The 13498-nt window shown below is 57.2% G+C and overlaps 1 protein-coding gene across 8 annotated transcripts in view; it reads right to left on the bottom strand.

The window, feature by feature from the left end:
- Positions 1-12890, bottom strand: part of ARAP1 (ArfGAP with RhoGAP domain, ankyrin repeat and PH domain 1) — a 62419-nt gene extending 49529 nt beyond the window's left edge. For 7 of the 8 annotated variants that reach the window (XR_004627162.1, XR_004627163.1, XM_019807888.2 and 4 more), the window contains exon 1: positions 12741-12890. The gene's annotated coding sequence lies outside the window, so the exon portion shown is untranslated. Of the gene's footprint in view, positions 1-325; positions 431-12740 lie in introns of those variants that run through there. The other variant, XM_034666385.1, reaches the window with a different exon arrangement.
- Positions 12891-13498: the final 608 nt, after the last annotated feature.

Raw genomic sequence — 13498 nt, 5'->3', positions numbered from 1 at the left:
CCCCGCCCCAGGCAGGCTAGGCAGGGAGCCCAGCATCCAGACCTCAGGAAACCCCTCAGAGCGTCCCACACGGGAACACAAGTACACATGCAGTTTTGGCCGGGCCAGGTTGACAAACCACAACCTACCCGCACCACAAACTTACACCTCATACCGCCTCCAGGGGCACACACCTCTCACACCACTCAGCAGCCGCACAGAAGATCGGCCCCTCCACCACACACATACACCCTTCAGCCCCACACTTCCTACCAACAACCTATGTACGACCGCCCCCAGAGCCCCATGATGCCCGGTATCCCCCAACCCAATCACCAAGTGATACCTATGGGCAGGGCTGCATTTGATCCGCCGCCTTCCTGGGTGTTCTCAGGACTCCCCTAACCAGGCGCGGGGCCTTGGAGACACTTCCCTTAGATATGAGGAACTAGGTGGGGGCTGGGCTCCCGGCCAGAGGGTGCAGAAGTGGCCCCCACGGGCTGCAGCAGCTATTTCCCTCCAGGCCAGCTAGGCAAGGCAGCAGATGCAGCCCTCAGGCAGGCAGCTGATTGATCCCCAGGGCCAAGAAGCCTGCTTTCTTCCTCTTGGGGATGGGGGGCACTGCATACTGGACCCAGAGAATTACCAGAGTCTCCGGCCTTGCCGCAGCTCCGAATCTCTGCCCCGTCACTTGCCCTGGTACCAGATTTCTGCCCCATCCCGTCCATGGTGTGACCCATCCTGTGCGGTCCCAAGAGTGACCAAGGCAGATCAGGAGCAGCCCTCAGGACAGCAAGGATGAGTCGGGGCCCCAGCGCCTCAGTGTCCTGGTGGGGAGCTGGGGGCCACTGGTGAATCCCTAGGGCTCCAGGTCAGAGCCTTACCCTCCAGGATGCAAGGCAAGTCCGGGTCCCAGTCCTGGCTCCATCACTTTTTGCCTGAAGCGCTGGACAAGTCTTGTCACATTTTTTTTTTTTAAAGATTTTATTTATCTATTCGACAGAGATAGAGACAGCCAGCGAGAGAGGGAACACAAGCAGGGGGAGTGGGAGAGGAAGAAGCAGGCTCATAGCCGAAGAGCCTGATGTGGGGCTCGATCCCACAACGCTGAGATCATGCCCTGAGCCGAAGGCAGACGCCCAACCGCTGTGCCACCCAGGCGCCCCAAGTCTTGTCACATTTTGAGCCTCAGTTTCCCCCTCCATAAAGCAGAGCTGTCACCCAGATGACTATGACATGTCACCATGTATGTACTAGAGACCACACTCACTCGTCATCTGCTCACTCCTCTGCTGCGAAGACATACACTTCCTGTTCTTTAGCCCCAAGGCCTTGGCCGGTCCTGACCAGAGGGGCCCTTGGTGCTGGCCTTGTAGCCAGGCCCGAGTCTGGACCCTGCAGCACCCCGGAGCTCTCCGTTACTCCGGCCACCAACGATTATCACACCCTGCCTCCAGCCCCGTCCCCCTGCAGGGCTCCAGACCAGATACCCCACTGACCCGGACCTCTGTCTGGGTGGCCCCAGGCACTGCACATTCCCCACCCCACTCCACCACGCTCTCTCCAGGGAAAGCAAGGCTACCTCTGACCTTGGTGGCGCCTTTGAGCAAATTAGAAAAAAAAATGCCTCTTCCTTGAGAAGCCCCACAGCAGGACCTGCAGCTCAGCAAAGAGTATAGGCTAGGTAACAGTACCCCCTCTCCCAGCTCTCACCTCACCCCCTCCCAACCAGACGGCCTTGGACAGCGCACAACATGCACATCGCATACAGCGGGCCTGATGAGAGGCAGGCCATTTTAACAACCTCCCTGGAGCGGCTGGTTCAGCATCACCCTAAAAAAATACAAAACCAGTTTTATTCATGCCCACGGTGCATTCAAGACTAGGGGACAGCAGACATCCCTGAGGTCAGTTCCAGGCCCAGCCCTCACTCCCGCCCAATCTTAAAAGACTATCATTCTCTACGACCTTAATGTCTGCACTGTTTAAAGTTCTCATAGTTGTGTATCGCTTTTATAACTAGAAGACAAAATGATAAAAGTATCTTAAGTCTATTAGAATTGAGTCTGTCCCAGTTTGTTCCTCAAAACCATTATTAAAAAGTAGCTTTATGATTTTAAATGTAACATGGGAAGAAAACTAAGAACAGTTATCAACAAAGCTGATTTCCTGGGCCATCTGGACTGGAAAATGAGAAACTGAGACCCAAAGCTCACTGCCTCCCTCCACCATGGTCTTATCCTCCCCAAGGTCTAAGACACAGCCTAGCAGATAAGGTCCCCCTTATCAGGATGTGAAGGCAAGCAGCAGAGTGCAGCCCAGGGACTTTCAAATGGGAAATGGACTGAGGTCCATTAGTAAACATGAGACTTCAGAGTCTGTGGTTTGTCCTCTAGACAGCATCTGACCCCACCCTAGCCCTGACTGTCACCCACATTCTCCCAAACCCCAGTGCCCCCCACATGCCAAGCCCCACCATGGAGAGGGTCAGCTAGGAAGGAAGTGTGACCATCTGGAGTACCTCGCTTGCAAATTAATGAAACCGAAAGTTAAATGATTTGGGGTTTAGGCCTTGTCAAAATCTGTGACATTCCAATCCCCGTGGCCGACCATGTACTCCCACCTCCGAACAGATCACTCAGGATCAGTCTGGGCCACTCCCTCCCATTTCCCCCAAGCCTCCTCATTACCCTGTTTTGACACACACCTCCCTCTCCATTCCCACTGCTCCCATCTCCCCCGCCCCCCCCAGCCCGCCTCCCCCGCAGGCCTGGATCTCTGGGCCCTCCTCCTTGCTTCCTGCCCTTGCTCCACCTTCAGCCAGCACACCCTTCAGCCTACCCTGTAACGGTCCCCCAGGCAGAGCTCCTCACCTAAGCCTGACCCCATAGCCCTGACCCACACCCACCTTCCCTGTGCCCCAGCCCTTCACTGTTCAGGCACAGCACCTGAGACCTGGGACACTCCCAGCATGAGCACAGGGGCTCTGGTCTGGTTCCCTGACATCAGGCACAGACAGTCCCCTCCTGAGCTGGGGGCTTCCCAGGCAGGGCGAGGCCAGAGGTGCTACAGGGTGACTCCAGGAAGATCCTCCTCTGTGTCCACTGCCCCCTATGGTGGGGCAGGGAGGGGATGGGGGGCGGGCTCTTAACACTTTATAAATGAGGCAGAAACAGGAAGAAACAAGGCTGACCACATGGTGGGTGGGAGTATACAGGGCTGATAATAGGTTCCCAGGCAGCAGGAGTGGACAGAACCAGTCACATGCTGGGACCTTAGAGGGGTTGAGGGCTAGCCCTGGCCCTGGCCTGGGAGAGGGACAGAGGCTGCTTGACTCCATCCTCTCTGAGCTGCCCCAGAACCTGATGTGTCTACCCACCCAGGAGGAGAGCCTTGGCTCCCCTGCTCCCGAGAACTAGCAGCCCAGGAGCACAGGGACCTGAACCTCCCTCTCCCTAGGTGGCGCCTGGAATGGAGAAGCCGAAGATAAGCAGACCCCTTGCTGCTGGCCCCTGAAAGGGGGAAGCTGCCTGTGTTGATGGGGTGGAGATGACCAGGCTGGCAGGGCAGGCGCTGGAAAGGAGAGAGAGACCGGGTACCTGCCACACAGGCTCTGGCCGCCAATGTGACGTGTGATCTCAGCCTCCCCAGCTGCAGAGTCAGACAGAAGACTGGAACACTCCCCAACTCGGCCTCTCCTCTCCAACTCACGGAGAACATTCTAACCCACTTATCCGACCCGGCCATCCCTGCCTAAAACAAGAAAAGGTGGTGATTATGGGGTGCTTACCATCTACCAGACGCTGTGCTAAACACAGTGCGTGGAACATTCTATACCATCCTCATGACAGACAAGAAAGTGGTTTTAGCCCACCTTACAGATGAGAAAGAACCAAGCCTCAGAAAGGTTAAGTAACCTGCCTGAAATAACACAGGAGCCAGCATCGGACTCCAGGGCTGCCTGGGCCGCTCTTTCTACTCCATCTCCTCAGAGGGGACAGTGCAGAGACAGGCAGAAAGCAGGCAGGACACACGGGGGGTCGGGTGGGCAAGAGAGAGGGAGCATGAGTGCATGCCGAGAAGGGCCTTGAAGGCCAATGCTAAGACACCTGCTCTTACTGTCCAGACAGCAGGAAGCCATGAAGGGCAGCAGGGCGCTTCGGGGGGATCATGGTAGCAGCCAGGCGGGCGCACAGGGGTACCGGCTGCTGGGAAACCTGGGAATTCACATAATTTCTGAGTCTCCGTTTCACCATCTGTACGATGGGGATTACGAGAGCCCCACCATGCAGCCTTGTGAGGAATAAGTGCATGCCTTCCAAACACAGCCCAAATCTGACCAGTTCTCACTCCCCAGCAACTTCCCATCTGCGTGGTCTGTCCCCACTGCCTCTGTCTTCTTGCTCTTATTCCAACCGACTCTGTGTTCTAACCTCAGAGCTGGGCACTGGAGCCCCTCTGCCTGGAATGCTCTTCCAGACATCTGATGACTCACTCCCATACTTTTTCTAGCACTTTCTCAAATGCAAGACCTTCCTTCCTGGAACACTCTACCTAAAAATGTGCCCCCATGAGTCCCTGACCCTGTGTCATTTTTCCGCTTATCACTGTTGGGTTACATACTTGGATGCCGCGTACCACTGCTGGGTTACACTACTGCCTTACACATTTATTTGTTCATTGTCAGTCTCCTCAACCAGATGACGGGGGCACTGTCTCATTCCCAGCCCTATCCCCAGTGGCCAGAAGTGTCCGGCCCTGGAGAAATGGATGAATGGATGTCCACAAAGGCCTGCTCACCTCAGTCAGGAGCTTGGGACAGGGGCCTGTGACACGGGTTGGGAGAGGGATGGTTGGAAGAGGTAGGTGTCAAGGTTCAGGCTGGAGTTCTAGGAGTGAAAGATTCAACTCTGAGGTTCCTTAGCTCCCTCTGTGGTTGGGCTTGCCCCTGAAGCTGCCCCACCTGAAGCTGCCCCAGCCACTTCCTGCTGTGCAGGCCTGATAAACGCTGCTCAGGGAGCCCTTACCCACACAGAGGAAGTGCTGACTCTCAGACCACCCCCCCCCCCCCCCCCCCCCCCCCNCCCGCCCCACTCATCAACAGTTCCCCAGAGCAGGTTAGAACCTGCCCAGACTTCCAGGAGTCTCTGAGACCAGCCCTGCCCCCTCTACCCTTCCTACCCTTTCCATGACTATTACCCTGTGGGGTTCAAAGGGCCTCCACCCTCTGGCTCCTGCCACTTACTCCTCTCCCATCTCGTTCCCTCCACTCCCACTGCCTGACACTTGACCTCCAGGTCCTTGCTTATACCGTTCCCTCTGCCTAGAATATCATTCTCTATCTTGCTCTTCAAGTTCACTTGAAGTTCAAGTGTCAAGTTCAAGTGTCACCTGCTCCAGGAAGCAGTCTCTGACTCCCGTAGCCGCAACCCTGATCACACTGGGATATCACTATCTCTGACTCTCTCACCACAGACTTGGCTGGATGCTCCTTGAAAGCAGGACCAGGGTCTGATTCCCCTGCATCCAGCCTGAGGTTGGCACAGTGAACATCTGTTGACTGAATGAACATCTCCCAATTTTATACGTGGAAATCAAGTGCCCAGGCAAGTGATAACTTGCCCAAGGTCACACTGCAATCAGTGGCCGGAGTATGGCTAGAACCTGGCCTCTGGCCTCCTAGATCAGGCACCTCCTGGTCCCCTAGTGCCCACCCAGTTACAGCTCTAATCTCCCACCTGCCAGACCCCAGGCCCACCCTCCCCCAGTGCTCCACACCTACCAACCACCTGCTCCTTAGGCGTCGGGGAACCACCTTATCCAACCCTCCCCCTCTTCCAGAAGAGGAAAGTGAACCCCAGAGAGATGCAAGAAACTAAACTAACCAGGGCCACAGGACAAGTCAGGACCAGGGCCTAGGCCCCCCAGACTGGACCCCCTTCCACTAGCCTGTTCCTTGGAAGAACGGGGAGGGTCCAGTCCCCTCAGGTGATCTCAGAGATACCACAGCAACCCCCCGCCCCCAACTTGGGCTAGGCAGGCCCGGCACTGAGAAATGTGGGTTTTCAGGTCACTGGCAGCAGAGGCAAATGAGTGTCCTGGTTCATGTCCCAAAACAGAAACAGGAACAGAACCAGTAGAAGAACTAGATGCTCCCTGGATCTTTGGCCTCCCTAGGCTCAGTACATCCATCTTCAGAGCTGAGGGGACAGAAGGGGGAGGAAGAGCCCCAGTCTGAGGGCAGAGGTAGGCCTGCAGCTAAGGCTCCGGCACCCCTTCAGCAAGCAAGACAGACCCCACTCCAAAGCGGTCCTGCTGTCATCCGGTAAAACCTAGTCCCCGACCTGCTCTCCGGAGGTCCCTTTTCCCCCACCAGGCTAGGGTTGGCTTTGGGAACAAACTCTGGCATTTCCACTGCAGACTCACAGTGGCCTGCCCGGGTGAAGGTCCCTGCTCATATGGATGAAAGCCTCACCCAGCCCATCCTACCCCAACTGGACATCAACACTGATCACACCTGCACAAAGGCAAAATCACAGGTCCTCCATGGATGCGTCCGGGCCCAAGAGCACACACAGGCACAGGGCCTGCCCAGAGGGATGTGCGGCAGGAAGGATAGGGGAAGCACAACCAGCAAGGAACACACGCAGCCAGGAAGTCTCCAAGGAGGAAGGCACTTCTCTCAGGGGAGGGAACAGGCCTCCTTCCCACAAGGCAGCTCCCACTCTCGAGCCCAAGGCCCTTTGAGCGTGGCTGCTATGCCCACAGGCTCAGAGGGCACCAGAAGGAGTGGGTGAGGGTGGCAGCATTGCAAAACACTAGAAGGCCCTGAGCCAAGGCCCAGCCTCCCTGCCCCCTGAGGAGGGGCAGTGCCTCCCTCAGGGCGCCCAGGCTCAGGTCTCTGTCCACCAGTCTGTCATGGCCCTGGAGCCTAGCTCTGACCCTCCAAGACTCACCTGGGCCTGCTGAGCCACATTCCATGTTGGTCCTGGGAGGACCTGGCTCACCCATCAGCGTGACCCAGACCTTGCTCTGTGATGCAGCCAGCCATCAGCCCTCCCTGGGCCTCCCCTCAACCCCGTCCTGATACCCAGGATGACAGCCCCACCGCCAGCAAATGAAGAGGATGCCTGGCCTCTGCCTGTTCCCTCCCCATTCCCCACCAAGACGGCTATCTCTTCTGCTACCACCTAATCCCTTCCAGGGTCTGGTTCTCAGATTTCTTGAAAGGCGACAGCTGGGTGCTCACACTGGGGGTGGTGGGTGCAGAGAGCACACAGAGCCTAGAGTCCGGCTATGCCACTGACCCCTAGAAGCGGCCCTGAGAAACTCCGGGCCTTGTCTGTCTGGCACTGGCCAGCCAAGGTGTGGCATAGGACTCAGCCTCAACTCAGAGGCTACCTAGCCCAATTCAAGGCCTTGCAGGCTCTTGCAACCCAGAATTTTAGAAATTCAGAAGCTGGGAATTGCCAGCACACAAAACCCTGGAATCCTTGAATCCCCAATGCCTACCTAGAATCTCAGACTCAGGATCCTAAAATCCTAGCTGCTCAACGTGGGGAGAGGGTGGGTGGGAAGAGAGAGGAATGGAGAAGTCCCCTACCTCACCTTACCCACTCTGTTTGATTCATTCCTGTCCTGATCTGTCCACACCTAGGGACTGGTGTGGAAGCTGCTGCTTCCTGCTCCCTCTGTGAAGATCAAGAGAAGCTGAGTTCAGAGCCCTGGCCCTGGCATTATGGTGGAAGGAGGCGAGGGGAGAAGAGAATGCTAGGAGCAAGGCAGTGCCCTCTGGGGCAGTAGGGAAGGAGGCGTAGGAGACCCAGGCATACGGGGTAGCAAGATGCAGTGGCAGCTCCCGCATCCCGGGGGCTGTCCCACTCCAGGACTGGCCCAGCCAGAAGGAAGTAGGGCCAGGCCAGACTTCCCCAGATGTGTCCTCTAGTTTCTTACCCTGGGAATGGAGACAGAGGAGTGGCCATGAGAGGTCCCAATCCTCCTCTCTCTCTCCCCCTTGCCCTCACAACAATGAAGATAATAAGGAGGAGGATTTTGCCACATTACTTCCTGCTGTGGTTGGGGGGGGTGGCCTCTCTGACCCCTGAATCCTCCTCTGAACCCCTCTGGCACTGAGCACCACATTCTTGACCACAGCGGGTCCCTGCTTCTTGGCCTCACGGCTCTGGAACCATGTTCCCCAGATTTGTTCATTCAGTCACCACATCCCAGGCACCTTAAGAGGACTCAGTTTGGTCAGGGAGAAAGACTTGGGGCCCTGCGACAAGGCAGGTGGGCAGTGTCTGAGGGAAGTCAGGGCTTCAGAGGCCCAGGAGGCCCTGACCAGGCCCCAGGCAGGGAGGTGGCATGCAGGCCTCAGAGCCTCTGCCTGNCCACATTCTTGACCACAGCGGGTCCCTGCTTCTTGGCCTCGCGGCTCTGGAACCATGTTCCCCAGATTTGTTCATTCAGTCACCACATCCCAGGCACCTTAAGAGGACTCAGTTTGGTCAGGGAGAAAGACTTGGGCCCTGCGACAAGGCAGGTGGGCAGTGTCTGAGGGAAGTCAGGGCTTCAGAGGCCCAGGAGGCCCTGACCAGGCCCCAGGCAGGGAGGTGGCATGCAGGCCTCAGAGCCTCTGCCTGGGTATCGGTTCCAGCTCTCACTTTCCGCGGCTGAGAGACTACAGGCAAGTCCCTTAGCTTCTACTGACCTCAGTCTCCTCATCAGCAAAACAGGACCTGGGAGAGCCACTGTATTCAACAAAGCCCGGAGTGGACAGGACAGGACGAGAGCAGCGAGCAGACCTCCAAGAGGGGCTTGTCTGGGGGCCGGGCCTGTGGGGGGCTCAGAACTCGATTGCAGTCGGTCCCGTCTACAAGCAGGATGCCCATGCAGGCCTGCCGTCCCCATGGCCGGCTGCCAGCAATGTCACTTGACCATGTGGCCCGCCACCCAGACTGGGAGCTCCCAGGGTAGAAAAGGGTTTGGACCTCCTCCGCCGGCATGTCTCCCAGTGCTCAGAGCTCTCACTGTGAAGAGGGAGAAATTCGGACTCCTGGCTCTTCTCTGTAATGGGTGATCTTAGGCAAATTATTTTACCTCTCTGCGCCTGTTTCCTCTGTAAAATGGGAATGGTACCTACCCCACGAGACTGTTGAGGGTTAAATCAGTCCAAAAAAAATGCTTCCACAGTGCCTGGCACGTAGTAAGCTTCCAAGAAACAGTAGCTACTGCCACTATTACTACTACTATTAAATAATAATGTTGTTACTGAACTGGTCACTTAATTCCACATCCCCTCCCAGCCACTCAGATTGTCCCAATGGTCTGGAGCAGATGTCCTGAGTATAGGACAGACCTTCTCCCTTCTCAACTATGTTCCAAAGGCTTGAGACAGAGGAAAAACTCCGCAGGAAGGTCACATGGAAGAACCACCAGGCACTGTCCCCCCACCCCCTGGCCGTCCCTGACACCTGGGGTCGTCAGCCTCTTTGGGCTGTCCTCCCCAGAGCCCTCATTGGCATGTACAGGTCTGGGGGCCTGATGGGGGCAGGGGTAAGGGGATAAGATGTCCTCTCATCAGGGCTGGGGGACTGGTGTTGAGTTAGCGGCAGGGCCTGAACTCTGTGGGCCGTGTGCTTGTAGGGGATCTCTGAGGGCCCCTTGTATCTTCCTGCTGTTGAGATCCTTGGAGCAGACCCCTTAGCACAGAACCCCTTCCTGATATATGAAACACTCCTCTGTATAGGGCTGTGAAGGGGGCTGAGGCCAGCCAGACTGAAACCAGAGGAGAGGGTGAGAGAGCCCACCAAGGGACTGAACTCTACTTGTCAGGGAGGGCTGGGTCTGCTCGGCTGGGGTCACACTCTGCTCCAGGCTGCCTGGACCACCACCCAAGGGAAAGCCCCTCACTGAGCCGGATGCTGCACTGAGCTCAAGGGGTAAGGTCAAGTTGGGGGAGGGGAAGTCAGGCCTAAAAAGGCAAAGGAACGCCTGCCTGATCCTGCCTCTACCACTTATTCGCTATTTGGGGAGGACGAAAGTGGTTAACATACATAAAAGTGCCTACACCAGTGTTATTTGCCTATTTACTGACATTTCTCACGTATGTGATTACGCAGCTTTCTGAGGCTGTTTCTCCCCCATGTTACTGTGTGGTGATCCCCGTCTCACGGAATGATATGAAGTTAAATAAAGTGCAAATGTAAAGCGTCAGGCACAGGACGGGTGCTCAAATCAAACAGAGCTCCCTCCCTTTCCCTCTTCTTTCCCCAAGAGGGCCCAGACTAGCAGTCGGATCGTCCTGACCCCCACCCACCAGGGCTCGCTGTCTGATCTTGGTCTGATCTCTGGCTCTTGGCCTCAGTCTCCCCATTTGTGAAAAAAACTTCTGCGCCAAGTGGTATCTGAGTGTCCATGACCATATCTATTCCAGTCTCCCTCCCACCTCCAATCCCTCCTTCCTTTTCCATTTCCAACTCATGTCCTACTGCAGCCCTCCTGCAGCAACAGAACCCTTGGGAGCCTAAAGTTGGGTGGAGGGGACAAATGGTCAGCAAGGGGTACAAGCCCTCAAGCCACCCAAGGCCCACCCCAGGATCCCAAGGGTTAAGATCCAGAGAGAAGGGCAGGAGGGAGGGGTGCATGGCAGGGTCAGCGCTGGACAGGCGGGCCTAGAGCCCAGGGCCTGCCTCCCCTCCCCCCACCCTGGGAACAGAGGCTACTTGTTTGGGCATCAGCCGGCTGGCTTTGAGCTTGGCTAAAGGAAGAGTGGGGTGGGAGGGGAGAGGGCCCCAGAGGACAGAGGGGACTCCCCTCTCTTTAGCTGATCCCCTAGTGTTAGTATTAGGCTAGTCCACCACTAGTCCCTAGGACTCTGAGAGGCCCCTTACCCTTCTGAACTGACCCCTTCCCTCCAGGTTCTCTCTTTCCTTCATTCAAACACTCATTGGGGGGAACAAGATTTTCACTCAGGCCCAATTCTTGCCCCAGCAGTCTCTAGAGCATGAGACCAGGGCTTATCACCCCACCCTGCAGATGGGGAAATGGAGGCTCTGAGAAGTTTGGGGACTTGCAGAGTTACATAATGTTTGATGGCTGTACAGGGACTACCCCAAGTCTCAGTCATCCCCCGGCTCTACAGGCCCTTCTCCACAGAGCTCCAAGGAGGCCCTTCCCAAGCTGTGCCACTATGAAGGACTGAAAGGTGAGGAGGAAGAGGCAATAAGTAGCCCACCTGTGAAGTCCCGAAGGACCTAGAAGATTTTTGGATGGAGAGAAAATTTCTGGAGAGGGAGGATGGGGAAGACAAGCAACCTGCACAAAGGGCTGAGGGTTCAGGTACAGAAAAGCATGACTGGAGCCTGAGAGCTGGAGGGTGGGGTGCAGCTGGGGCGATGAAGCGTGGGGGCAGTCGGGGCCCCAGGTGGCCTCTGCCCACTTCCACCTCACCCCACAGTTGTCAGGACTGTGCCTGGAACGACCTCCTTTTGCCCAACTCCTGTGAGCAAGTGGTAAATGAGGAGGCAAGGTCCCCCAGGCCAGGGTATGGACAATCCCCAACTAGCCATGGGACATGGGGATGAATTCTTGTTACACCTTGCCCCACCTACCCCTTCCAGCCATACCCATCCCCTTTGCCATTTCTCAAATATACCACGAAAGTTCCTGCCTTTGCACAAGCTGTGCTGTCCTCTGGATGGTCCTTACCCTTGTTAATTGCCACTTCACTGCCAAACCCCATTCCAGTCATCCCCTTCTCCCTGGGCCTCCAAAAGTTCCAGTCCCTGATTCTATCTCAGTACCTGTCTGCACTTGTCTTCCAGATCTGCTGGGATCTTTCTGCCCTGTAATGAGCTTGCTGGGAGGTCTCCCCTAACCTGAGCACTCTCTGCTCTCCAAGGACAGACATCCTGGGTCCCTCAGTCTGGACACTGGTGCTCAGTACACTGTCAAATCCTACCAGAGTACCTCCACAAATCTGTACCACCCTGCAGCAACCACCCCTCTCCCCTTGGAACCAAGCCTGGGGATCAAGAGAGGCACCCCAGGACAAGAGATTTGGGGGAGGGAAATCCCTATGCCAGAAACCATACTGTGACCGCTCCTGATGAGCGTTCCCCAACACCAAAAACCACCCTTGGAGATCTTGGACCAAACACCACCCCATGCCCCCCAGGCTGCACTCCAAGCCTGCTTTCTCCAGTGCCAATAACCCACTCCGGGCTTGACCCCATTCAGTGAACACACTTGGGCCAGGTAGGGGCTCTTGGGAGGCCATGCCCCCATTTACTGGTGGGGAATTGAGGCGCAGAGACCGGAAGTAGTCTGCCCAAGGTCACTGGAGCCCCAGGTCCAGGGCATAGGGTCATGCGAAATTGCAGAGCTGCAAGGGTCTCCGCAGTCAACGAGGTGGGAGCCTTCATTCCACAGATGGGAAAAGCAAAGCGCCCGAGGGTGGGCTGGCTCCGGCTCCTGGGTACCTTCATGCCAAAGGACTAATAGCTGGAAGCCCCCTGACCCGCTGGTTCGCCCTCCTCCCCACAGACTCTGGCCCGACCCGCGCATCCTCAGGTGGTGACCCTCATCCCCATCACCGGACAGGAGAGCAGACAACTGCCCCAGGAGAAACGCTCGCGGAAGTAGGCGCCAGGCGCACAACCGGCGCGCGGCCTCGGCGTTCCCCTCTACGAAATGGGGAAACTCCGGTCAACACCTGGCGAAGGGGCGGTGGACGGGGAGGTCCCGGCAGCCGCACTTACCTGTTCTGAGCGAAGACTCCACGCGGAGACCCGGGGACCCAACGTCCCGGCGCCGCCACTGACTCGCGCGGCCGTAGCCAACTCGCGGCCGCAGGCGGGGCGCGCCCACCCCGCCGGGCGCTTCCGCCCGCCCCACGTGACGCCCCGGAGAGGGGCGGGCCGGGAAGGGGCAGGGACCCGCCCCCTGCTCCGCCCCGCCTAGTCGCGGTGTTTGAGTCCGCCCGCCAGGCCCGCCTAGCGGACAGGTCGGTCTGTGCGTCTCCCCTGTCCCTCTAGTTGCTTGCAGGTCCTTCTCTTGTCTCTTGGGGTTCAGATCTACCTCCGCCTCCCCCCGCCCCCGCGCTGAGTCTCCATCTCTTCCTGAGTCTCCCAGCCTCTTGCCACCCTTCTCTTGGTGACTCTACCCCAGGGCAGGAGGTGGGAGGGAGAGGGATGAGCCACACAACTCACACCCAACCCCCCTGCCGCCCCAGGGGCCCAGACCCCCAGGGTAGAAAGGGGCAGTTGGAGTCAGGACGACCTAGGTCCCTTTCTCCTCCTGGAAGTCCTTCCCCACCTCATTCTCCGAGGGTATCCCACTGCCCTCTCCAGACCCACATCCCCCAGGGACAAGCTGGCAGGGAAGAGTCCTACCCAGTCAAAGGGCCTCGAGGATCTCTTGGCAGAAGGCTGCATACAGCCTGAGGTCCTGGCACCAAGACACCTTCACTGGCTGAGATTGGGGAGATGTCTGCCCATCCTGCCAGCACATCCACAGA

The sequence above is a fragment of the Ailuropoda melanoleuca genome, chromosome 8 (assembly GCF_002007445.2).
Source record: "Ailuropoda melanoleuca isolate Jingjing chromosome 8, ASM200744v2, whole genome shotgun sequence".
In the NCBI taxonomy this organism is placed as follows: Eukaryota; Metazoa; Chordata; class Mammalia; order Carnivora; family Ursidae; genus Ailuropoda; species Ailuropoda melanoleuca.
This window is presented reverse-complemented; position numbering and strand designations above follow the sequence as displayed.